We start from the raw sequence: 25,622 nt of genomic DNA on the forward strand, positions 1-25,622 counted from the left end.
ATCACCTAGGCCTTCACCCTCGGGCATTCTGGTTCATTTGGCCTGGGGTGGGGTCTGAATGGCGGTAATTTTGAGAAGCCTGCCTAAGGATGTAATTTATTTTTTCCTAAGGATTTTAATATGCAGCCACGGTGAACCCCAGAGCCAGCTGGAAGAAGAGACACATGCACCCCGAAAGAAAAAATCACATGGGCTACTTTTCTTCCTTGACAATTTATAATGGGAACTGAAGGAATATGTTGAAAAGTGAAACTTGATAAAAATAGATTTTTCTCTACCGTGACAGGAATTCAAGTTCAGGGGTCTGTACTCCATTAGGGATATGCTCATTATTGACAAATCAATACCAAATATTGAAAATTCTTTTTTGAATCTCAGTGAATTCATCATAGATGTAATCACAGTCTTGTACCAACCAGGCGGAAAGAAAGAGGAATGGCTGCGAAAATCTGTTAGTGCTCCAAACACTGAAAGGAAACTGACTGGGCTGGGAAGCAAAGAATTTTGCTGAAATCTGGAATTTGTGGGAGAGAGTTCTGGCAGAGCATGGAGCCCACAGATTAGATGGCGCTGGAAACAAGGCAATGACCCCTTGAATGGTGAAAAGATGGAATCTTTCTCTCTCGCTCCACTGTAGGTCTACCGGAAAAGGAACCGTAGAACCCTCTAATGGGCTAACTATAATGCAAACAGAGGATAGACTTGAATGTTCCCAAATACCAGATGATGACGGAACTACCCTAACCAATGACTGTGCCAGGTGCTGCCTTGGAGATAAGCTATGCTGGGGATGAAATGAGACTCCATCCCTCCCCCAGCCGCTGTGATGATGTCATCTGGGAGGCCCCAAAAGGAAATGTGCCTCCTCAGGAGCCTTGGCATTTGAGGAGGCCCATACAAATATACACTGCCCTGGTGGATCCCGGTGCCACCATTCATGGCATGGTAGGGTCAAATCCTAGCCTGGCCTTTCCCTGGGGGAAACAAATACATCCAGGGCTCAGGCCCAGGTGTGGAGCCTGGCAGGATAAAACACATTCCCCTAGAAAATAAGGAGACTGTGGGTACATTTGTTGTCCAATTATTCCAAACATATGTAAATACTCACTGGAGACAGCCTGACTCTGATGGGCATGTTTTACAACATCCGGCTCACACAATGGAGGAATATCTGTCCCTGGCGGGGAGAGAGCAGGGTTCCTCCACTATGGCATCCACACGAAAGAGGGTTGCTGTGCCTAGAACACCTCCCTGCATTGAATGTGGCTTGAGACCCACTGACCATGGAGAACCAAAACCCACCAGTGAAGTTGACCTTGCGCTTCCTTTTCTCTATGTAAGTAAAATGTGGTTCTAGCAGTGCTGTGTGTGAGCTGAGTTTCTGTTGGTGACACGGGGTTGGCATCTCTTTAGATGTTTCTCTTGTATATGGCACATGGTGTAGTTGTGCATGGTTTTGTGGTTTGATTTATTTTGGTTGTTTTATTTGCAGAGGAGGGCAGTATATACAAATTGCACTTTCACAAATGGAGAAAGATTATTTTTAAGTGAATAGGAAGCCCTAACATATTACTGCTTTATAAGACAGTTTCCCTTTAACTCAGTCAATGGAGACTTCTAGGCCATGTCTCCAGAAGGAGAATGTCAACATTAGAACAGATTAGAATGACCACTAGTTCTCACTCTCAAACTCCCAAGAAAAAGGAACCACCATTCTCCAGACAATATGGCTTCACTACTAAGCCACGACCGAGTCAAAGAATGTACAATAGGGGTTGTCTCTGCCAGAGAACAGTGAGATATATTCTGCTGTGCTAGTCTGAGTTGATGATGACAAGGGCATAGGTATCACAGATTAAGTAAACACAAATTAAACTTTTTCTACCTCATGTGGTCAGTTTAGTGAAAGTGTTTGTCAGAGTTGTTAGGAGTTGTGGAAAGTCATTTCAAATAGCCCAGTTCAATCTTCAGCCTAGAATGTGTAGGAATGATGGGTCCATGACCAAATCCTGATTGGGCCATTTACACATTGTGAGCCCAAGGTCACAGACCCATGACACTGAACCTGAGTCTAATTATCCTTACCTACAAAATGTAGATAATGATAGTGTCCTCGTTTGAGTCTTTTGCGGGCCCCAGAAATTATATTTATAAGAGATTACTGTTCTTGCATGTAGGAACTATTGGATAGATTCAATTAAGGGATCAAAAGTGATCCATATGTTTTTAGGATTTGATTTACAACTTTCCCTAAGAATAGGCGCAGTGCATTGTACATGCACTCTTCATTGTGCAGCAGTAAGTGCCATTTTGAGTATCAAGATGTCTGTGACAGTCTGAAGTTTTCTGAATCCCAGAAAAGATCACATTCTTGGAACTAATACATTCCTGTGGATGTGGGACCCTTTGACTGTATTAGATTCAGTTAAGGGACCTTGTAATTAGATCACTTTCGACTAGCCTGCTTTAACATCTTTGATTGGGCTACTTCAGTTAGGCATGACCCAGGGTGATCCTCTCACTGGAGTCTTATATAAACTGAGGACAGAAAGGATAGATATACACAGAGAAAGAGCTGCACATTTTTACCCTGCCATGTGAGAGAGGACTCCAAGAGTGCCTATACCTGCAGAAAGACAGAAAAACGCAGAGAGGCTGAGAGAGAGGCCAGAGGCTGGAACCAGTGGAGCAGCTGGGAGAAGAGGGGACAGGCGTGGAGGCCACCATCATGCCCTGCAACATGCTTGAGCATCCACAGCTAAGCTCTGCGAGAAAGCATCTTTTGATGATGCCACCATGTTGCCTGGTCACCATCACCTGCAATTCAATGAGATGGCATCTCTGACAATGCCTTGACTTGGACATTTTCAAAGCCTCAGAACTGTAAGCTTGTAACCTAATAAATTCCCATTGGAAAAGCCAACCCATTTCTGGTATATTGTTCACAGCAGCTTTTAGCACACTCAGACAGACAGTATGTATTATACAGGGATGCTGGGAGGATAATGTGAGTTGGTGCTCAACAGTCAATAAATATTAACTGCTGTTGCTGTGTTCAGTTCTTGAACTCATTGCCTTGTGCCTCCTAGGTTCATTCTGTCACACAATCCCTTCGCCCATCCATCCAGTCCTTCAATCATTGGTTCAACAGATATTTCCTGAACACCTGCCACATGCCAGCCACTGTTCCAGGCCCTGCAGACAACAGCTGTGACGAAACCTAAGCCCCTGTCCTCTTGGGCCTCAAATTCTAGTGGAGGGAGACAGGAAATAGACAAATTAATGAACAGATAAATAATATAGTGTCATTCAGTGATGGGTACAGGGAAGAGCAATTGCACAGGATAAAGAGAAAGACAGTGATAGAGGCTACTTTCAATAGAGCGTCAAGGAATACCTCACTGAGGGTGACATTTGAGCAGGGACCTGAGGTTGCAGTATTCCTGGAGACTCGGCTGCCTGTGCTTGTTCCTAATTCTCTCATTCAGCCATGGTGGTTTAGCATGCTGCCCCAAGCCACAGTTCTGTGACATGGAGTTCCATGTTGGCCTGGCTCAGTGTGCTTGTTTTGGTGGTGCAGGATTGGGTGATTATGTTGACAGTCTCACAATGAAGCAGGCAAAGAGCCTTACTTGCAGGCTGGAGGCAAAACTCTTGAAGGTTACAGTGTGGCACATCTCTGTTCCACGTGCCTATCCCAAAAGAGTAAGTTGCTATCTTTTTTTCCCTTGCCTTGCCTTCTAAGAATACATGGCTGCTTCAGGAAGGTGCTGTGTAACAAAGAGGCTGCATCACATTTACTTCCTATTATTCAAGTTGGCCAGGACAGGAAACATGTCCTGCCTCCCCAAGGAATTGTGCTCATCCACCCAATTGCAGGGAACAACAGGGATGTCCCTGCTAGAAAAAGGCACGGGGGAAATTCACTTAAATAGGGGAGCATGTCTAGGATAATGGGGGTGAAGGGGAGTGTCCTCCTACCCTCTCCCCAGCTCACAAGATGGTGTAGCAGCCCATCCGTTAAGGCAGACTATACTGCAGGCCACCAAGGCCTGTCTTTAAGGCCCTCTCTCCCCATCCACCACCAAACAGGCCAGAATCAAGACTGATAACAAGATTGTGGGTTGGGAAGGGAACGGGGAGTTAGAATGCCGACTGCAGCTAGAGTTACAGTAATTTAGCCTTAGGAGAGAGAAGAGCTGAGTGAAAATGGCCTGCATCCAGCATCCATGTGGAATCTAAGCCACCTCTTGATAAAGATGTGGAGTGGACACAACCATTCCAAGGTCCACAGGATGGAGGAATAGTGTATGGATTAGAGTGGACTTACTGATATTCTATTCATGAACTATTGTGATTAGTAATTGAAGAAAATGTGGCATTGGTGTGGAGAAAGTGGCCATGATGGCTGCTGGGGGTAGGGAGTGAGAGGAAGAGATGAGATGTGGGGACATTGTCGGGACTTGGAGTTATCCTGGGTGGTGCAGCAGGGACAGTTACTGGACATTGTATGTCCTCCCATGGCCCACTGAGTGGACTGTGGGAGAGGGTGAGCTGTGATGTGGACCATAGACTATGAGGTGCAGCGATGCTCAGAGATGTATTCACCAAATGCAATGAATGTCTCATGATGATGGAGGAGGTTGTTGTTATGGGGGGGAGGAGTGGAATGAGGGGGGTGGGGGGTATATGGGGACCTCATATTTTTTAATGTAATATTAAAAAAATAAATAAAGACAAAATAAAATGCCCTGGGGCCAAGGCATTGCGATCCAGATAGTAGCAGGACTGTGTGAAGCATCCCACGTGGCCTTTTCATTTTCTGTTCCATTTCTGAGCTGAGATGAGCCTAGACAAAGAGCCCCTGTTTCAGATGGAGGCCAGGGCCCTTCTGCATGCTCCCGAAGAGCAAGCTCAGGGTGTGGATCTTTCTGGGATTCCCCTAAATTCTCCAGGCCAACCTGGTGATCTGATTTTTTTCATGATTTCCCAGTTAAACCTGTCTCCTTAAGGAATCACATATATTTGGGGGCTCAATGGCAGCTTTGCTTAGCTTTAAGAATTTAAAATGTAACTGCTATTATCAAATAGCCAATAAGAATGCTAATTAGAAAGGCAGCCTGATGTGCTTGGATGTTAATGCTTCCTACTAGGTAAGGGAATATACAGAGAGAAAAGACGGGATGGACTGTCACCAAAATGGTCAGAGTGCACTGGTCTTGGAGTGTTGTTTGTCTTCTTAATTGTCTTCCATATTTCTTCAAATTTTGTCTCACAAGCATGCATAACATTTAAAATCAGACAGTTTTCATCATATAAGATAAAAGGGCAACATAGCAATGAAATTCAATACGTGATCCTGGATGGAATCTCTTAAGGAAGAGAAAAGTCTCAGTGGCACAATATGGGGACCTATGAAATAATTGTAATGTAGCTTTATAGCAATGTTTAAGTTTCTTGAACTTGATAGCTGCACTTAAGGTGATTTCAAAAGTGAATATCCTTCTTCTTAGGAAATGGACATGGCAGTATTAAGAACTGTGATATGCACAAACTATCCTCAAATATACAGAAAATAGATAGTTGGATGGATGGATGGATGGATGGATGGATGGATGGATGGATGGATGGATTGATAGACAGACAGACACTCGGATGGATGGATGGACGGATGGATGGATGGATGGGCGCATACACAGAATGATATGGCAAAGGTGGGAAAATGTTAAAAACAGTGAATCTGGGTAACTGGAGGCAGGGGGTACTGTTGGAGTTCTCTGAATGTATTATTTTTGCAACTGTCCTGTAAGTTTAAAATTTTTTCAAAAGAAAAAAAACTGTTGTGAAAAGATAAAAGGTTAGGGTTAAAGTCTCCTTTCTATTACTTATGACAGTGTCACTTTGGAGCCAGGGACGATCCCTTCTATGGCTCCTCAGTTTTCCCATCATGCATTTGAGGAGGAGGCCTCAGTCTAAACATTATGTTGCTGACACATTTTGAAAAGGGTAATAGTAGGAGAGTTTAGTGTGCATTTTTTTGAACTGGCAATTGAAAACGCTGGAATAGTACTACTAGTTGAAGTTCCCACAGCCAGATTTCCCACATGCAGCACGAGCTGCTCCTTTCTGCAGGTTTCTGACACACCGCCCAAGAGCCAGCAGGTGTTGCAGTTAATCTGCATTTGCTTGTTTGTCTCAGTCCTCCTGATCTTAGCTCTTGAAGTGCCACTGCTGCCACGGTGTGGGATTAATAAGAAACTCTTCATCACATTCGCCTTCATCCGAAGCAATTTCTTCATTTCAAATTCTGCCCGGGAGTATTTGCCAGAAACATACATAATAGAGTACACCCATTCTCTCATGTTAGCCTCATAAGCACCTGATAAACAAGGAACAAGTATGATGCTCCCTATTTTATGAATTGTGAAACAGAGGCTCAGAGAAGCCCAGAGCCAAGTACCAGGATTTGAGACCACGTTTTTCAAGTCCCATGCATTCCCCCATGCTAAATGCCACTCGAAGTATTGAACTGGCAAAAAAAAAAAATGAGGGCAGCTGGGTTAGCTGGGGAAGGGGTGCCACTGAGCTCCTAGTCCCCTCTATGTGGTGTGGATCTGTGATCCGAACATCTAATCTAGAAAGGAGAAAATTTTGTGATTGTGCTGTTTTCCTGGTCCCCAAGTCATGGAGATAAAGATCAGCACGGCTAAAGCCTCTACCACTGCTCCTACCCAGAGTGGGAGGCTAGTGAATTTGGGAGGGGGGTGTGGAAGATGCTGACGGAGTCCCCAAGAGGAGCAGGTGGTAATTATGCCATCATCTGTGTCCCTCCCATTTGAGAATTCACCCAAAGCCAGAGAGAGGTAAAGAGAGCTGCAACCACCACTGCAAGCTCCAGGCTGTGAGACTGAAAGACAAACCAGTGAGAGGCCACCCAGCTTGGTTTTCTGGTCCCTGTGCAATTCAGTCCCAAAGTGAAGCCCATCCATGCTTGAAGATTTGGGGTGTTACTATGTGCTTTGACTCATGTCCGCGGGTTTCCAAGCTCTAGGCTAATGGGACATTTCTATCACAGGGACGAACGGCAGGGCTTCTGCTTACAAGGACAGTGTGCCCGGTGGAAAAAGCAGCAGGATTTCCCCTTGGTGCACGGACTCTGCAACTTCCCAGCTAGGTGACCTTGAACAAGTCCTGTGATCTTTTTGAACCCCATGTCTACATATATAAAATGAAGATAATCAACCCACCTCGTAGCAATGCTGGGGAGGATTCAATTAGGACACTTTCCCAAAGTGTGGGGAAAGTGTTCCCTGGGTATGTTAATACATGTTTGGTATGTGGGTTTGTGTTTGTATATATGTAGGCAGGGAGTGTACCATGATCTAATCAGTTTGAGAAACAGTGGGTAAAACAAACTTAGTGTACTTACAGCTCTTATACCAACTCTCTATTCTGCCATGGAGTCTAGAAGCTGCTTAGGAGCTCCATGGACAGCTGAAGGCAGGCCAAGGATGTTAGGCTGTCCCAAAGAAGCCACTCTGGACCACCAGCATGTACAGAGTATGGAGAGACAAGAGTGAGCTGTGACTCACAGCTCCTTACACCTTCAACTAGGGGACAGGCATCACCTGCTAGGCATCTACTGGGCTGAGGCATCCAGCTCAAGGTCAACAAGCACTCAGGCTGGTCCCAAGCTAGTGAAAAAGGCTGGTAAGACAAAGTCAAAAGGTTGGAAGTTCAAGTAGAGGCCAGAGTGTCAGAGCAGGGCAACAGGAGAGCATCAGCTGGAAGAACCCCCAAATGAGTTCAAACCTCAATTTGAGGAAGCCATTGCAAGTTGTGCAAGCCTGGTTTTTGTGTCAGGGCAGAAACATTTGTGGGTGCATCCTAATCTGGGCTAAAGTCAGCAAAGGGTAGGGATTTGAAGGGGATACAAACATTAAAAAAGGACAAGAGAAATATCGTTCGGCTTCATGGAAACCTAGGTGAGTATCTACCATCCCACTTTGAGACTTGGTGTCTACATGGCTGACCAAAGTAGGAATTTACTGAACATTTACAATGGACCAGCTGTGTCAGCTATGATATATACATTATATCCAATGATTAAATTATCTGCCTCGGATAATACTAGTAAGGGAGGGGCAGATTGGATTCCAAGGCCCCAGCTTTTTCATCTACTCTGTGAAATCGTCAAGTTGCTTGACTTTCATGAAACCTCTTGACCTCTGTCTTTCAATAACATGTCCCAGGGCATGATCCTTTCTACTATCCAAGAACTGGCTGCCTACATGTTCAGGTCAGCTGCCACGCATTCATTTCCATAGTGCATCACCCAGGCTGTCCCAAGTTCTTTTTTATGGAAGAGTTGTTGGGATGCTTGGGTTTCTAACAAATCCCTGGATGACTCAGTGGCATAATGAAGTCCCAAGTTATGTCCTAAAAGGAGAAATTACCTACTTTCCAGGAAAGTCTGAAAGACCTTCAGTAGATTTCAACATACATTGCCTGCCTTCACCTCCAGGCCATCATTGCAGCTGTTTGCAGCAGTTGGAATGCCTCTGTGGGGTCAAATCCTATGTTTCTAAAAGTTCATCTCAAATCCCATTACCCACTAGGAAGTCTTTCCCTCTCCCAACACACTTGGCCAACTCATGGCTCAGAAACACCATGGCACACATTTTATCATGTATCATGGGCACCTAATAATATACTTCTATCCCATGCTTTTGCATCCATTACTGTAAACTTCGTGAGAGCAGGGACTGCATAATCCTTGCACCTATATGCCCTGAAGCACTCAAAATACTTTCCTATACCCAGAAGTTCCTGGGGAACAGTTCTTGGACTTGAATGGATTTATAAACATCCAACAGGGATCCTGACAGAGCAGCTCTTTCACTTTCCTAGAATGGTGAGGGTGGCTTCCTGGGTTCCAAAGTACATTAGTCTCCTAGGGACTGGATGGGGCTCAAGGAGTTAAGCGCCTGCTTCCCACATGGAAAGATCTGGGTTCGGTTTCCGGTGCCTCCTAAAAAAAAAAGACATAAAAGAAACAAACAAAAAATAACTCAGGGAGCCAATGTGGCTCAGTGGTCGAGTGTCAGCTTCCCAGATATGAGGGCCGAGATTCAATCCCCGGCCCTGGGTACCTCAAAAAAAAAGTTTCCTAGCTCCTTGGAGAATCAAAGCAGTCCATCACATATATCCATGGAGAGATGGCAAGGTACATTTTATAAAAATGTTTGAGGTTGACATAATAAACATAGTGACCCAGACAAATCCTGATCAGAGACCTTTAATTCCCTTGACAACCCTCTATTTGAGATGACAGGCAGGGATTGATTAATCCCCAGTTGACAAACGAATAGTTTCAACCTCCCAATCTGTCTTTCCCCTTCGTCTGCTGAGCACACAGGTTTTACTGACACCATGATGTTTCCGTGGCAATTTCCATTTTGAACTTTTCACAATCATTTTCCTCTTGGATTCAGCATGCTAAATGAGAGTGGTTAGGTCCACCTAAGAGACAGGGAAAGACTCAGCCATAGATGCTAAAGGTCACCCTTCAAATCAAAGGCAGATCTGAGAACAGAACACCAACTTCTGAAAGCTGGGCTCCGAAGGCATATTAATCAATAAGCCAGCTGTCCAGACAAAGGAAAGGAAAGAAAACATAACTGTGCTAGACTTAGAAAACTCTCCATAAACACAACATTACTTAATGGACGTGGAGTAAGGGTCTGGCCCAAGCTGCCCCAAAGTGGGCAACCCAAGGACAGGGTTAAAGAACACAGAGGCCCACACCCCACCAACACCCACTAAGTCAGAATCTTGCCCGAAGTGCCCAGGAATCTTTATTTTAATAGACTCTCAGGGGATTCATTGGACAGTTACTATTAGAGCCCATGGGATTGTGTAAAGGCAAAAATTTCAGATGGACTGTCTAGTGCCAAGTTTCTTTTCTGCCTTGTCCCCAAGACCCTATTCAAAATGACAGTAGGGGTGGAGGGTGGGGTAATTCTCAGGTCCGATCCAAAGAAGATGGGAGCATCAAGAACCCTGAACTTCACTTTCTCTGTGTTTGGCCCTGAGAGCTCTTTATTCTTACATTCCCCTGGTACGAAGCAAAAACAAGTCCCTAGCAAATAACTCATTCCAACCTAGGATATGACCTCACAGCAATAAACTACCAACACCATTTCATTACATCTCAAACCTATTTGCAACCAGACAACATCATTCCCCTTTTAGGGACATGACCATGTTATGATTTTCTTCTCCTGCATTCAGGCAGAAAAAGCCACTACAGTTTAGAGGCCCCAATTATAGATGGGTTCCTGTTAGACTTGTGAAAATCTGATGGCATAAATTACCCAGGATTACAACAATAGCAAGGTGAGGAAGAAGGGGGAAAAATAACCACCAGGCTGAAAAGGAGCATTTTTAAATAAGCATGAAAAATAATTATGTGATTTGACCAGTTTTGCCCCTCCTTAATGATCGCAAGAAGTCAGCAGCTTGTTTTTGGTTCCTGGTGCTAAGATAAGGCCCCAAGAAGACACAACTTAATGGAAACAACATGCCTCCACCTGAGGATTAAATCCCCACCAACCCTGATGGAAGACACTCATTGCTATCCCCTTAGTATTATTTGTACAAAAAGTGCTTGAATAAGGTGAGTTAATGCCTCATTAATGAGAGAGCAAGGCCACCACTGAGATAATTCCTCCCCTTCTGGGCCTTAAAAATGAAGAAACTACAGAAAGCCATGAAAATAAAGGCGCATGTGTCTTTGATGAACTTCATTCACTAATTATAAATCAATCCTCAGTCCATGCAGAGATCCTATTCTTAGGACTCCTCCCGAGACGGCTGCCCAGCCTCACCTCTTACTGCAGCCCCCAGCCCCCCTGCCCCCTGAGTGGAGAGTAAGCAGCTAATGGCCAAGTAAGTATTGAGATCCAGGAAAAAAGACTCAGGGCCAGAGGGTTTGACCGACTCCCAACCCCAGGTCTTTAGCAAAGACACACATAGTTCTTTTCATCCCATCCCAGTCCTTCCAACCTTGCTCCTCCCACCAATCTTTGCAATGAGCCCACAGAAAGCACGAAGTGAACTGGCCTCTGCCTGCTGCTTCTCCCATTCACCAAGGACCAAAAGCACCAAGCACTCGAGGCTGCATTCCTTCTCAGTTACTCTAGGCGGCAGGCCTGGGGCATCCATGGTCCAGGATACATTTATCTCTGTCCTTGTGATTTAAAGCCAATCTGCCCGACAGCAAGTTAACAGCTTCCAAGCCCACTAATGGTTTCCAAAGCTTTTGTAAAGCCAAGACCTTGCTGCAGTTTTGTGAGTTTCTCTTGGACCTTTTTAATTTAGCCTTGCAAAAAGGAAATATCAAGGAAAGAAGGAAAAAATAATCTTTCCTATTGGGATGGATGGATAGATAGATAGATAGATAGATAGACAGCCAGATAGATAGATGGGGAGAAAGAGAGAATTTTTGGGTTAAGAAGACTTCTGGAGAGAACTCCCAAGGGGAGGAAGGGGTAGTAGGAAAACTGCTTCAAGCACAGGCTTAGTTAATCTTCTATGCCTCACCTATACCCCCTTGGTGCTCCCTATTCTTGTACACGGGGACAGCTTCCCACTGCAAGTGCCTGTCACAGGGGTTTTCACAGCCTGGGCATGGTGTAGGCTGAAGAGTTGGTGATTGCCAGGGAGTTGGCGTGCCCAGGAGCAGCCTGGGATGCAAAATGGATGGGAGCTGGTGAATAAATACTCCAGCTTTCTTATCTCCGAGGCATGTTCTGCGCAACTAGGGTCTGCAGGATGACTGAGGCCCAGAGTGCCCAGAGTCATAACTGGCTCATTCATGAACTCTGTATGGCTGCCCAGTCTAACTCCCCCATGGCCTTAATGGGGCTTCCTGGAAACACCTCCCAAATAAACCACTTGAACTCCAATCCTATCTCAGGGTCTCCTTCAGGGAGCACTCAACTCAAGAGTCTCATCATCATCATGACAAGCCTCAAGACTGTTATCTCCAACCATGCTGCCATTGCTATATGACCATCTCTGCTAGAAAGCCAAGAGATCAAGGAACAAAGCTGTGGAGAGACAGCCATCTTGCCTTTGGGTGAATGTTCGTTCTCTTTGCAAGGACTGTTGTTATGAACAGTATACACACATAATAATCGTGGCTATAAGCCTGTCTCAGCTCCAGGGATGGGCCTAGGAAATTTCTGAGGAGTCACTAAAATGTTACTGTCCATGCAGAGCAGGGACACTTGATGAGCTGGCCAGAAATACCCACTTAAGGGTGCCATCTTAAGATTGCTATTTAGAGTACTGCTTAGGGAAGTGGATGAGGCTCAACTGATAAAGTGTCCATCTACCATATAGGAGGTCCAGGGTTCGATCCCCCAGCCTCCTGACCCATATGGTGAGCTGGCCCATGCACAGTGCTGACGTGTGCAAGACATGCCATGCCACGCAGGGGCTCCCCTGCATAGGGGTGCCCCACACGCAAGGAGTGTGTCCTGCAAGGAGAGCTGCCATGCGTGAAAAAAGCTCAGCCCACCCAGGAGTGGTGCTGCACACACATGGAGAGCTGAAGCAGCAAGATGACCTAAAAAAGAGAGATGCAGATTCCCAGTGCCGCCTGATAATGCAGAATGCAAGTGGAAGCAGAAGAACACACAGTGAATGGACACTGACAGCAGACAATGGGGGGGGAGGGGGAGCAGACGGAAGGGGAGGGAAATAAATTTTTTTAAAAATAGAGTACTGTTTAGACCCCCTGCTAAGTCTCACCCAACTGGCCACTCCAGAAGATTCTCAGACTAAGGACTGCACTTCCTGGCTCTGGTCTAAGTAACCAGGCTTCCCTGTGGCCAGTCCTTGCCATTAAACTATGCATTCTATAGCTGCTAGGGGGGACGTTTTCTACGACCCTCCTGTAGTATATATAACACTCTTAGCCTCTTTTCACTCACCCACTTTCCTCTTCCAGGGAAGCAGTAACTACTCTATTTTATGAGTTTGAAAGACGGAACTGGTCATGGGCAGCTCAGCTCCTTCCTATCTCGGAATCTGCTTGCATGAAGGAACATGTGTTCTCGTCTGCTTGGCCACAGAACTAAGCTAGGATCTCCGAATGGCTTTAGCAGAAATCAAAGCCCAAGGTGGCTGATGTTCGGGAGAGGGAAGAAGAGATATGGTGTGGGGGCATTTTCAGGATTTGGAGTTGTCCTAGGTGATGCTGCAGGGATGGATGCTGGATGTTGTGTGTCCTGTTGTAGCCAACTGGGTGGACTGGGGGAGAGTGTGGACTACAATGTGGACCCCACTGTTCACGTGCTGCAGCAGTGCTCCAGAATGTATTTGCCGGGTGCAGTAGATGTGCCACAATGATGGAAGAGTTTGTTGATGTGGGAGGGGTGGCATGGGTGGGGTTCTCCCTTCAGTTTTGCCAGTGTGTGTCTCATGTATTTTGGTCACCCAAGTTACGTACATAAATATTTATGATTGTTATTACTTCTTGGTGAATTTCTCCTCTTATTAATATATAATAACTTTCTTCATCTCTTGTGGAAGTTTGATATTATTTATGAATCCCAGAAAAGAGAAATATTATGTTTGTAAATTGATCTGTTCCTCTGGGTGTGATACCCTTAGATTGTACTAAATTCAAAAGCCATTTTATTGTAAATACTCCTACAAACAAATCTTTGTCTCAGATAATAAGGAGGTAAACGCGTGAACAGCAAGCAACCCTGTGATGTTTGGATAATGTTCTTCAATTGGCCCTGCTTCTGTTGCACAAAGGTGCCTCCAGAGATTTGGGATGTCAATTGATCTTAGAGCAGCATCTGCTCCACGATTCCCAGTGAATGGATTGTAAGATGGCAGGAGATGGCTTGAAAAATCTCACTGTCCAGGTTCGAAATGGCAAGTTCTTGACATATGGGCCAACTGACACTTCTAAGTCCATGGTGGGCCAACAGTCCTCACAATACTTCCTCAACACAGACACGTGACATCTCTCACCAACTGAATGGATTTGGCAAGTGAAATGCAACACATTTGCAATCCCTGATCTGGGTAAACTAGATCACAGAAGAAATGGGCTTCATAATGTAGGGAAGCTTACAAGGGTGTTTGGATTATGACACAAGGAGAGGGTCCACATGCTGACAGACCATCATCAGACGGGGGAAATTATGAATCAGAGAAAGGATGGCTTTTAGTGTCATGCATTGATACTAAATTCCTATTTCTGATGTTGACAAAGATATCATTAACCAGACTAGAAATAACGAAGCAGGCAGCACGAAATTAACTCCTTTCTGACAAATTTAATACTTTTAAAAAGCTGCTACAGTTAGAAGAATAATCACATTACTGCTCGCTGTTCAGACCTCACATCAATATCCAATGGAGTAGTGAACATAATTGAATGAAACTAATAGGAGCTGAAGTAGAAGGGACAAAGCCAAGTTCACAGGGTCAGTTAGTGGCAGGACCAAGAGTGTAGCTAAGATGTCCTGACTTGTGAAACAAAGCTCTTTTAATTATACCAGATTGTCCTGAATTAGCATAACAAACAAAACAAACAAAAGAAAATGAAAAAATACAGCAGGGAAGGTGAAGGGGGAAAGCAAGACTGAAGGAGTGACAGTGAAAGAGAGGAGGAATAGAAGAGTAAGATAGTATGGAATGTGAGAGATATTTTTGTTGAAGCTGACCCTGACTATAGCTGTACAGTGACTTTAAAGAACTCTACTAATTATGGAAAAATAAAGAGTAAAATTAATTTAAAAGGAGGAATCTAATACTGAGTAACTAAGCTTGAGAATTAGGTAACTGTACCTTAAGCCTCTCCTTATCACTGGTTTTTGAGCACCAATCTCAGTCAAGGGAAATTACTTTCCTATAATTTACAACAAACTCTAAATGATCTCTGGGCAATTGTTTCCAATTCACTAAAGACTCTTAAAAACTTGTTCACCATATCTCATGTTTCCATGGCGTTTGCTCCCAATTTCCTTTTCTTCCTTGCTACTGGCAGCATCTGGTAGGGAATTTCAGATCCATCGGTTGGCATGGCATAAGATTAACGTTTTCCACTCTCTAATTAAAAGCAGCCTTCCTGTTTCACAATAGCAAAGTCCAGGAGCCGCCATAGCCAACCAGAAAGGTCATTCAGCTTCAGAACAATTTTCATGATATGATGCATCTGGACAGATGTTCATGATTACTTCATCTGAAATAAAGAGCTGCCTGGAATTTTATAAGGTCTGGCCCAACTCTGTTGGAGAAAACAGGTGACTCTGTCTGACAAGGGAGGGGAACCATAGCACCATGTAACCAGTACCATCATGCAATGGAGAGTTCCACACCAGTCAATGAGCTAGACAACTGAACCGTTCACCTTTGATCGTCAAAATATTCCTAACTATTTCAACCGTTTTGGATCAAAACCTTCCCAAAACAATTGACATACTTCCATATCTCCTTAAATAAAAGACAAAACATATGACACCCTCCAATTTTATTTTCATAACTTTGGGCTCTTGACACTGATGAGGCTGGTGGTTCATATATGCTCTCCTTGGGAACTGGACCTTGGCTTTCCTTCAGTCTCTTTGGTTAACTGACCCGTTGCACTACCAAGACCCTCCACTGCCTTGAGCACGAAGCTTCCACAGTAGAACCTGGGGCCCCCGACCCTCTTTTCTTCCAGCGTAGGCTGCTCAGCCCACAGAACTCTGGTCGGGCTGCTTCACCCATGAAAAAGGGAGTCAGAGAGTTTGCCTCAGAACTAAATACACTAAGGCCCTTAGAATTTTTGAGGTCTTATACCTGCTTAATTTAAATTCATAATACTCATGACTTCATTCAATAAAGCAAGGGTTCTTAACCTTTTTTGTTCCAAGGACCCATTTGTTAGTCAGGGGAAAACCACAGAACCCCTCTCAGAATGTAGTTGCAGATAGTTTTATGACACTCGACATCAGCATGTCTTTAAATTAAATTTTAGGATTACTCAAAATAATGTTTTACAACTTTCCCATAATTTCAATACCTGATAACCTAACACTGTTCAATATTTGTTTAAATGGTCATTTTAGGCAAATATTTAAAAATACAAGTTTTTCCAAGGTGTCGTCAAACCATCTCCGCCATCCTTACCAACTTTTTGCAGGCAGTTATCCACAGCACTCAGAACAAGCTACAACCAAATAAAACTCATACTAAGCCCACACTATACTGTATATTATTTAATAAATATATCGCACCCGCACCAATACATCCCAACAAGAATAAGGTGGGTTGTTTTCCTTTGAATTTTGAATTCAAGCATACGGACCCCCTGAAACCTTTCCACGGAACCCTTGGAAAGGGACCGATGGTAAGGAAACCCTGCCACAAAGGGTCACTGATCACTTACGACGGATCAGGCACGGCACTGAGGGATATATCTGTTAGCACTCACAGCCTGTTCTCTCATGTAGCCTACAGTTTAGTGGGAGGAATTACTCTGCAGACTAAGAAGTGCTATGATGAGGGAGGGTAGGGTGATGTGGGAACATGCAGGAGGAGCTCAGAACAAGACTTGGGATGTTTCAAGGAGGTCTTTCCAGAAGAGTTGATACTTAAATTGAGTGTGAAAGATCAAGAGAAGTGGATGACTGGCTGGTTGACAGTACAATTAATAGAGACAGGGTAGAAATTATCATTGTTAGTTGCCATCAGAGTATCTACCTATAGAAGTTTCCTTACTCCTTCCAATGTACTTCTTCGAATGTATTAGTATCTATAAAATCAGATTAGTAAGAGAATTGGTACTGTGTATAACTTGAAAGTGAAAAGACTGTGATAAACAAATTAACTCAACAGGTCACAGAAAAACATTTCTAATTCATTTAGCCAAAAAGGATTAGTATTAACAATAAATAGTGCTTGCTTTGGCAGCACATATACTAAAATAGGAAAGATACAGAGAAGATTGGCATGGCCCCTGCAAAAGGATGACATGCAAATTAGTGAAGTTTTCCATATTAAAAAAAGAAGAAAGAAAAACAATAAGTAAAGGACACCTTAAAATGAGTAAGAAAAGGGTAAAAAAACTCATTAGGAAAAAAATGGGAAAATGATATGAATGGAATATCAAAGAAGAGAAAACCCTAACAGGCAGGAAATATATTAAAAACATGTTTTGCCTCATAAATAATCTTGAAAATGTAAATTAAACAAAAATACGATATCATTTCTAGCTCATTAGGTCACCAAAAATTCAAATTGGACAATACCACAGGTTGGCAAGGTTTGGGAGAATCATCTATCGCTAGGGAGAGTATAGATTGACCCAACAACTTAGGGTGACAATATTTCAAAAAGTAAAGATGTACATACCATATAAACTGATTTCTAATCCTAGATACATAATGTGGAAAAACGCTCACCATGTACGATCAGGAGATAAAAATAAGCATATAATCATCATTTTTAATAATGGAAAAGTACAGATTAGGTAACTGCCCCCCTGCATGGGTTATATAATTAAACTCTGATATATTCAAACAAGAGAATACAATACAGCATTAAAATGACCGAACTAAATCTGTGGGTGTCAACATGCATAATCATCTAAAAACATAATGTTGAATAAACAAAAGAATGTATGAACTGCATGGCCAATTGGTAAGTTTCTTCAAACACAAAAAAATACAATATATTGCTTATGGATGCTTGCATATGCATTAACAATAGAAAAACATCCATGAGAATGGTATACTTCAAGATGATGGTTAGTTACCTCTGGGAAGGGAAGTAAGGAAGATATCCCAACAGTAACACATTCAAATTCAGAAAATTCAAGGGGAGTTTATTTACACATGGATTATTTATAGGAGTGTGGATGTAGGGGGACCACAAAGAGTAGTGTTTTAAATTGGAACATGAAATAGCAAAGCTGTTCCCAACCTTCTGGCTAAAGAAATGGAGACAGGGAGTCATTATTGCAACCTGGGAAGAGTAAGTCATGTATATAAAGCCACCATGAATGGACCTTGAGAAGACAGGCACCTCACAGACTGAGATGACTTTCTCAGCAAGGGAACCAAGAGAATAAATACCCTAATCTCCTTGTCTGGCCTCTCTATGAAATCCTCAGAGAGCTTCCCAATGGCCAAATTCAATCAAGAGTCACAGGGCAGCAGGTGCCATTGATCTAGCCTATATCAGTCAGCCTGTCAGGGCAGAAAGCAGTAGAGAAGGGTACAGAGGAGATGTGTAGGGGGAAAAAAGGTTTCTGGCATAAAAGGTAGAGAGATGAGTGAAGATCTTTAGGTGAATCTTTAATAAAGTATTTCTTTAAAAGGGGGGAGGGTACAGCCACCCTGGAAAACAGTTTAGCAGTGTATTTTAAAAGTAAAAATGGACTTACCATAGGACCCAGCAGTTGCACTCTCAGACATTTATCTGAGAGAAATGAAGACTTACTTTCAAAACCTGTGAACTACCCAAATGGCTTCAATGGGTGAATGGTACAGTAAACTGGGGTGCATCCATACCACAGAACACAGCATATAACAACTTGGATGAACCTCAAGGAAATCAGGTTATGTGAAAAAAAAAGCCAATCTCAAAAGATCATATACTGCATGATTTCATTTATTTAACATTTGTGAAATAACACAATTATTTTGCTTGGAGGACAGATTCATTGCCAGAGGTTAGGGACACAGGAGAAGTGATGGTTGTGGTTATAAAGGAATAGCACAAAGAAGTATTCGGTTGAAGGTACAGTTGAACATCTTGAGTGTGGTGGTGACCAATGGCTACATATATGATAAAATCACATAGAACTATACACAGACAAATTAGTGTGCACATGACTGGTAAAATGTGAAAAAGTTCTAAAGATTATACCACTATCAAGTTCATGACCTTCACATTGTACTCTATTGTTGTATAAGATATTAACATTGAGAGAGTGGGGCAGGGTGCACAGGACTGCCCAGTATATTTCTTTGCAAACTCCTGTGATTCTATAAGTATTTCAAAGTAAAAGTATTCTTTAAAAATTCAAAAGGGAATATATTTTGAGGGAAAGACGGCAAAATATTAACTTGCTTGATCTTGGCAACAAGTACACGAAAGTACTTTTCTGCACTAATATTTCTATGCTTGAATTGTTTTGTGATCATAATAATAATAGTAATAGAAAGAGCACAGGTTTGAAGTCAAGAATAGTTAGTTTCAAATCACAGATCTGTCATGGCTGCATGACCTTGAGAAAGTCAAATTCATCTGTGAGACTATCGGTTTCCGCTTTTATAAAAGAAGCATAATAATTCTTGCCTTACAAAGACTTATTTTTTCTGAGTAAGATTCATTAAAATAATACATATAACGTGCCTTGTGTATAGTAGGAATATGATAAATGGCTGATATGACATGATGATAATGATGATGATAAAGGCTGTTCCGTTTTATATAGCCTCCACTGAAATTAATTTGACATGTCCCTGCAAAGCAAGTCAAAGATTATTCAATGTAACCTATGGATATTTCTTACATGAGGGCAATGCTACCTTGGGGTGGTTTTCTAGATTTCAGGAGCATACAGTCATATTGTCTTTTAATTTAATTAAATTCTACAAAATGTTATAACATAAATGATAAATGAGGATAACCGATACGCTATCAACTTTGTCACAGCGGTCAAAGACTTAATGACAGAGAAAAGAACTTGGGAGTGGGGTGAGAGTAACTGCTGAGCAGAATTTGCCAAGTTCTGCTCACCTTCTCTGCTCTCTAACTCATATCCAAAGATAAAGGTTTCAACAACCCTTGGCAAAGCTCCGTGAACGCAGATGTATCTCTACCCAACTATGCAAAAAAGAACTGGCACGAATTTTAATGTAGTAGATCTGTTCTGAAGGCTGTAAAGCCTAGCTCCTAAGAGCATGGATCTTAGATTTAGCCCTGGAGTGGAGAACTGGCTCTGCCATATACTTCTTGTATGCCCTTAGACACATGCTTCTTTGAGCTTCAGAACTGTCTGTGAAGATACAAATAAGAAAACAGACTTCACAGAGTTGTTGTAAGGATTAAATTAAATCATCTATATAAAATGCTTAGTCTGTACCAGGCACATAGTAAATACACAAGAATTAGCTGATATTAATCTAACCAAGCATAAAGAATTACTTACATCAAAAGCAAACTCTACTGACTGTGACATTATATCTCAAAAAAGATCCTGAAGGGAGGAAGCAGATGTGGCTCAGATGACTGAGCTCCCACCGATCACATGGGAGGTCCATGGTTCAGTTTCCAGTGCCTTCTAAAGAAGACAGTGAGCTATCATGACAGGCAGGCATAGCAAGCTGATACAACAATGTGATGTAACAAGAGATGCATTAAGAAAAACATAATGAGAGACACAACAAAGTAGGGAGCTGAAGTTCCTGGTGCCTCCTAAAGAAAAAAACAAGCAAGACAGCAAGCTGGCATAATGGGCAGGTGCGGTAAGCTGATGCAACAAGAGACACAAGAAGACAAAACATAATAAGAAACAAAACAAAGCAGGGAACAGAGGTGACTCTTAGGCACCTCCCTCCCACATCAGAGGTCCCGAGTTCAATTCCTGGTGCCTCTTAAAGACACAGCACACAGCAAGTGCAAATAACAAGGGGGTAGGGAGAAATAAATAAATAAATAAAACAAATCTTTGTTTAAAAAAAAGTTCCTGAAGGGAATTAAGAGGCCATAAAAAATGGATTGGGTTAGAACATTCATCCACTCATCATTGGTGCCAGGCAGAATTTGTACCATGGGAACTGAGTATGTGAAGGTTTCATTTTACTGTGTGTACCCAAGTAGGGATGCTATGGATACAATCAAATTCTTTACATATTTGTTTCATTTTATAGTCCTAATTCTGATTACAAAGTGGCCCGGCCTTTTGAGTGACAATGTTGATGTGCTATGAATTACAAGCAATCCCATTTCTAAGTTCTTTAGGGCGAGTCTTGTATGTACCCTTTCCTGACTCTAAGATTGCTGCCAATTCCCTTAGTAGTTCTCCTTTCCAGCTGAAAAGAACCCTGGCAGCTATGGTTTCTCAACATGACACCTTTGCCTCCGCCTAAGAAACATATCCTGTGATTTATAATAAGGGGGTTGGTATTTATGGGGGCAGCTGGATTGCAATCCTACACAGAGGCATGCAAACAGAATTGATGACATTTCAAGGATCCTTCTACAAACCCCATAATTCTACTAGCTATGATGCTGTTTTTACCACAAGAGATGTTGGAGTATATGCTACCCTACATATGCGGGTAGGTGCTATGGGGAGATCCAATAATAATGAGAGTAGAACCCATGCTCCAAAAGAATTGAAAATTCATTGGTGAGATGAAGCTTGCACCCATGTAACAACTACAGAAGTCAGCCAATCACATCCTTCACATGCAGTAAGATATTAAAATTGTAGAGAGATAAGAACATCGCAAAGGTAGAAGCCCTCTGTATCACGCTTCCTCATCTTAGTCTATACTTCGGGGTGTAAAGAGTAGATTTTGTTGTTGGGTATGCCCCAAATGAATATTGAATAGGACATCACTTCCCATTTCTACAAACATCCCCATTGCCAGATATTCTCACAGAAAAATGAACCTAAATTAGGGATTCCTAATTGATAACCTGTGGGGAATAAGGATAAATAATTTATAAGGTCCATCATCCAGCCATCTAACAGGGTTTCCATGGCATAGTATGAGGATGTGCATAAATTTCCCTATTCTATAGTGTAAGACTTGAATCCCAAATTGAGATGGATCCAAAGGTTCTACTCATATTCATGAGGAGATGACCCAGTTGGGTCACTGCAGGGTGGCCTACATAGGTCTCTTCAAGCCTCAATTACTAGAGAGTCTCTTCTCCCTCACATTCCCTACCAGATGGCCATACTCATTTCCATGGCTTTTGGGGTCATCATGAGGGGGGCTGAATTCCAATGCTTCAGCTTCAGGCGCTAACATCATACACAGCTCAAGACCTGTCTTCCAGATGTCCACTGGGCATTATCGTTCCAAACACCTTCCCAACTACATTTCCTCAATGATTTCCAATTGTATCAACAGCACCACCATTTTTCCAGCCACGCACTGTAGGTGTATAAACATATATAGATTCTCATCTCGCCCTATGTCCCTGCATCTAGTCTGTCACTAAGTCCTGTTGTTTCAGCCCCTAAATATCTATAGAATCATCCACTTTTCATCTCCACTGTCACTTTCATAGCTCATGCTAACATTTTCTCTTAGCTGAAGTACTGGAAATGTTTCATTATAGGATTCCCTGCTTCCTTCCTTGCCCCCTTCCCGCCATTCTCCATTCAGGAAAGACGGTCATTTTTCTAGACTTCAAATCCATATCAAACACTCAAAATATATTGGTTGAACTGAGATGAATTAACTCACATTACCAAATCTTCCTAAATGACAGTTTCCTCTTTTGGGACAATGACTTAGGGATGCTTTGAGCACAGAGAAGAAACAAGATTTCAAGATATCATGAAAGCATAATGTCCCAGTATTTTAAAAGGACAATACACTTCCACCTCTTACATTTATACTCTGTTAAAACACGAGCTCTTTTCAGTGTAATGGGCTTCACATTACCAATTTATTAATGTTATGAGTTCACATTTCTGGTACTGCCCTTTGGAAACCAAGGAAAATTCTGAGAGTAAGGTGCTCACATCAAGATAGGGTGTACTGCAGGCCCATCTAGGGCAAAGAGGAAGCAATTCACAAAATTAAGCCCTGGTGAACTTGAGAGGTTAATTTATTTCCCAAACCAAGGCCATTTATTCCCAGAGCTGCTAACTTACTAAAGGATCAAACAGAATATTTTTAACTATATGATCAAAACAGAAGGATGAGTCACTGACTTTTCTAAGTTGGTACTACAGCAATTGATTTGCTCATACAATCTTACAGACACTATCTTGTACAGCTACACTGAGAGCACATGGCCCGGCCAGCCAGGCAAGCCACCACACCAGAGTATTGAATAAATCCAAGTCTTCCCTACTGCCTTCATTACCGCCCATTAGTGCTCCTGTTAATGTTAGGCCCACAGTGTTCATCATTTCCCAAATCATTCCTTCTCCTAAAAGACAGAGCTGAGCCTTGGCCATCCCCCCACTCCTATCCATCTCCCCCTCTTTCACAAAGCTCTAGCCACATGGACCTTCCATAGAGTTCTCCAACCAGCACGAAGCTCTTTCCTATCTCTGGGCCTTTGCACTCGTCTCCTCTATCAAGAATGCTCTTCTCCTACATAAGCACATGCCCCAGCTCCTTGTCATTCAGATGCCTGCTCAAATGTCACTTTCGTTATCTGAGGTGGCTACCACCAGCCCCACCTCAGGGGAGCCCATCACCACCACATTCTTTCTCATGTGGCATCATTATCTCTCCATTCCTGAATTGAACAAGGAAGGAAAAGATAACTGCTGGAAACTTCAGTTCTAGCACACATGGCCTTTTGCTGATGATGTGTTCCTTTTGATTTTCTCAAAGCTTTACGATTTAGAGGAGAGAATCAGTCCTCTTTTGCTACCAAGTGGAAGAAACCCCACTTGAATTATCTTAAGTAACAACGTTAATTTATAGGCTCACAAATGGGATGTGAAAGGGGGTAGACTGGCATCGGGCATAACAGGGTCTGATGGTTTAAACAATGTCAACAATACTCTACTCCTCTTTTTCCATCTCTCAGCTCTGCTTTTTCTCTGTGTTAGCTTCATTTGCAGGTAGATGTCTCCCATATTTGGAAAAGACAGTCCCTAGAAGTATGAGATTGTGTGCTGAAGACATAACAATGAAGAAGACAGCACCACAAAAGACATGCTCCCTTCTCTCATGGAGGAACTCTATGGACATCTACCACTGTCTGACAAGATCCAAGAGGAAAAATGGGCAAAGATGAAGGCAGCAAGGACATATACAGGTGCAAATAGCAAAACCAATGGGGCAAATCCAGATAGTGACCAGTGATATTTAGTAAGCCTCGGTCACAGCTTCCCACCTATTTCAATTCTAGCCAGGCTTTACAGAATCTCCCAGACCATACCAACCAGTGCCAAAAGTCTGGGAAACAGTAACAAGTGTCAGACTTCCTGCCCTTGAGGGCTAGACAGTACAGTAGGGGAGGGGTAAGAAAATAACTCAAATAACCACCCCCGTAAGCCAGACAGAATGCAAACCAGAGGGACTATCTCAACCCAGGGCTACAGGCCTTCCCAACAGGTAAGCTCACAGGAAGTTGAGGTAGGGGTGGAGTCAAGGAAAACATACTGGTAAAACAATCCATGTATGGCTGGCAGAGGAGATGGAGAGGAAGAGTTTAGCCATCAAGGAGTGTGGGAGATAGCTCCCTGAGAGCTGTAGGGAAGTCAAGGTACAGCAGTTCTCAATGACAACAATGGAGTGGGAGAGGAGGAGCTTGGTTTTAGACTGGTTGAATTTGAAGGTTATAAGAAAACCATTTATTATTATTTGTGTTCCCATTTGTTGAGTGACTCTATGTGCCAGGAGCTATGTTAGCTGCTTCATACCCATTACTCCAGTTAACCAGCCATCTCAGGGCCTCTCAAAGCAAGGTAGGTGTTATTGGCCCCACTCTTTATTTAGGAGACTCAGGGAAGTTATGAAACTCACCCTCGGGCATGCTGCAGGTTTGTGGCACAGCCAGCATTTACCCTCCATCTGTCCCTTCCTACCTACTGCCTTGCATCATCACAACTGATACCTTCAAACTGGGAACCACAAAGAACTTCCTGGCTTGCCTTCCCATTAAAATCATTTTCAGTCGAAGCAAGGGGGATGACTAAACCCCAACAGGAAGGTTGATTTATTTTGGAAGACTTTTCACAAGACTCTTTAAGGAGCTCTCTGACAGAGTGCTAATTTTAACCAAGTCAATGTAAAGCAACCTTGGATTCCTCCATGCAAGGCAAAGTACAAACACAAGCGTATGACTCAGCACAAACCAGCTGTGGCTCTGCCCCCACCCCATTACCCACACCCCCAAAGGGATGAGTAATGCCTCCCAAGTTCATGAAATAATTCAAAACTTGCTCAGAAAGTCCCCACATCCTGAAACATCCCCAGTTTCCCATATTGAGGCTTGTGTACCGTTGCCAAATATTCTACTATCAGAGAATTCTCTTCCCATAATCCTCTCCTGTCCTAGTGTGGAAGGCAGGGGTGAGTTGGGCTGTGGAACATGTCCTGTGAATGGTGATTGGCAGTGAGCATCTGTTTTCTGAGATCGATCATCAGAGGCGCAGGTGGGCTAAGAAGGGCTCAAGTTGCTGCTGCAGCGAGAGCCAAAGAAATCTGGTCTCAACATTTGGATGTGCTCCTTTCTCCAAATGGAGAGTAAAGACATGGTGGCCTGCATTACTGTCACATTAGCACAGCTACCCAGAACCCTCTAAACCCAAATTCACCCATGGTCTTGTCCAATCTCTTCAGCTGCTCTCACCTCCACCCCACAAGGAATGGAGGGTGGTTCTGCAGATTTTA

At 43.0% G+C, this 25,622-nt stretch overlaps 1 protein-coding gene and 1 non-coding gene across 3 annotated transcripts in view; one reads left to right on the forward strand and one right to left on the reverse strand.

Annotated features, from left to right (window-relative positions):
• FGF13 (fibroblast growth factor 13) overlaps positions 1-25,622 on the reverse strand; it is a 587,176-nt gene that overhangs the window by 277,332 nt on the left and 284,222 nt on the right. The gene's annotated exons all lie outside the window — the stretch shown is intronic.
• Positions 16,968-17,074, forward strand: LOC111761820 (U6 spliceosomal RNA). Its single transcript, XR_002795072.1, has one exon. It is a non-coding gene; the product is annotated as a U6 spliceosomal RNA (small nuclear RNA).

Source organism: Dasypus novemcinctus, chromosome X (assembly GCF_030445035.2).
Source record: "Dasypus novemcinctus isolate mDasNov1 chromosome X, mDasNov1.1.hap2, whole genome shotgun sequence".
Taxonomy (NCBI): Eukaryota; Metazoa; Chordata; class Mammalia; order Cingulata; family Dasypodidae; genus Dasypus; species Dasypus novemcinctus.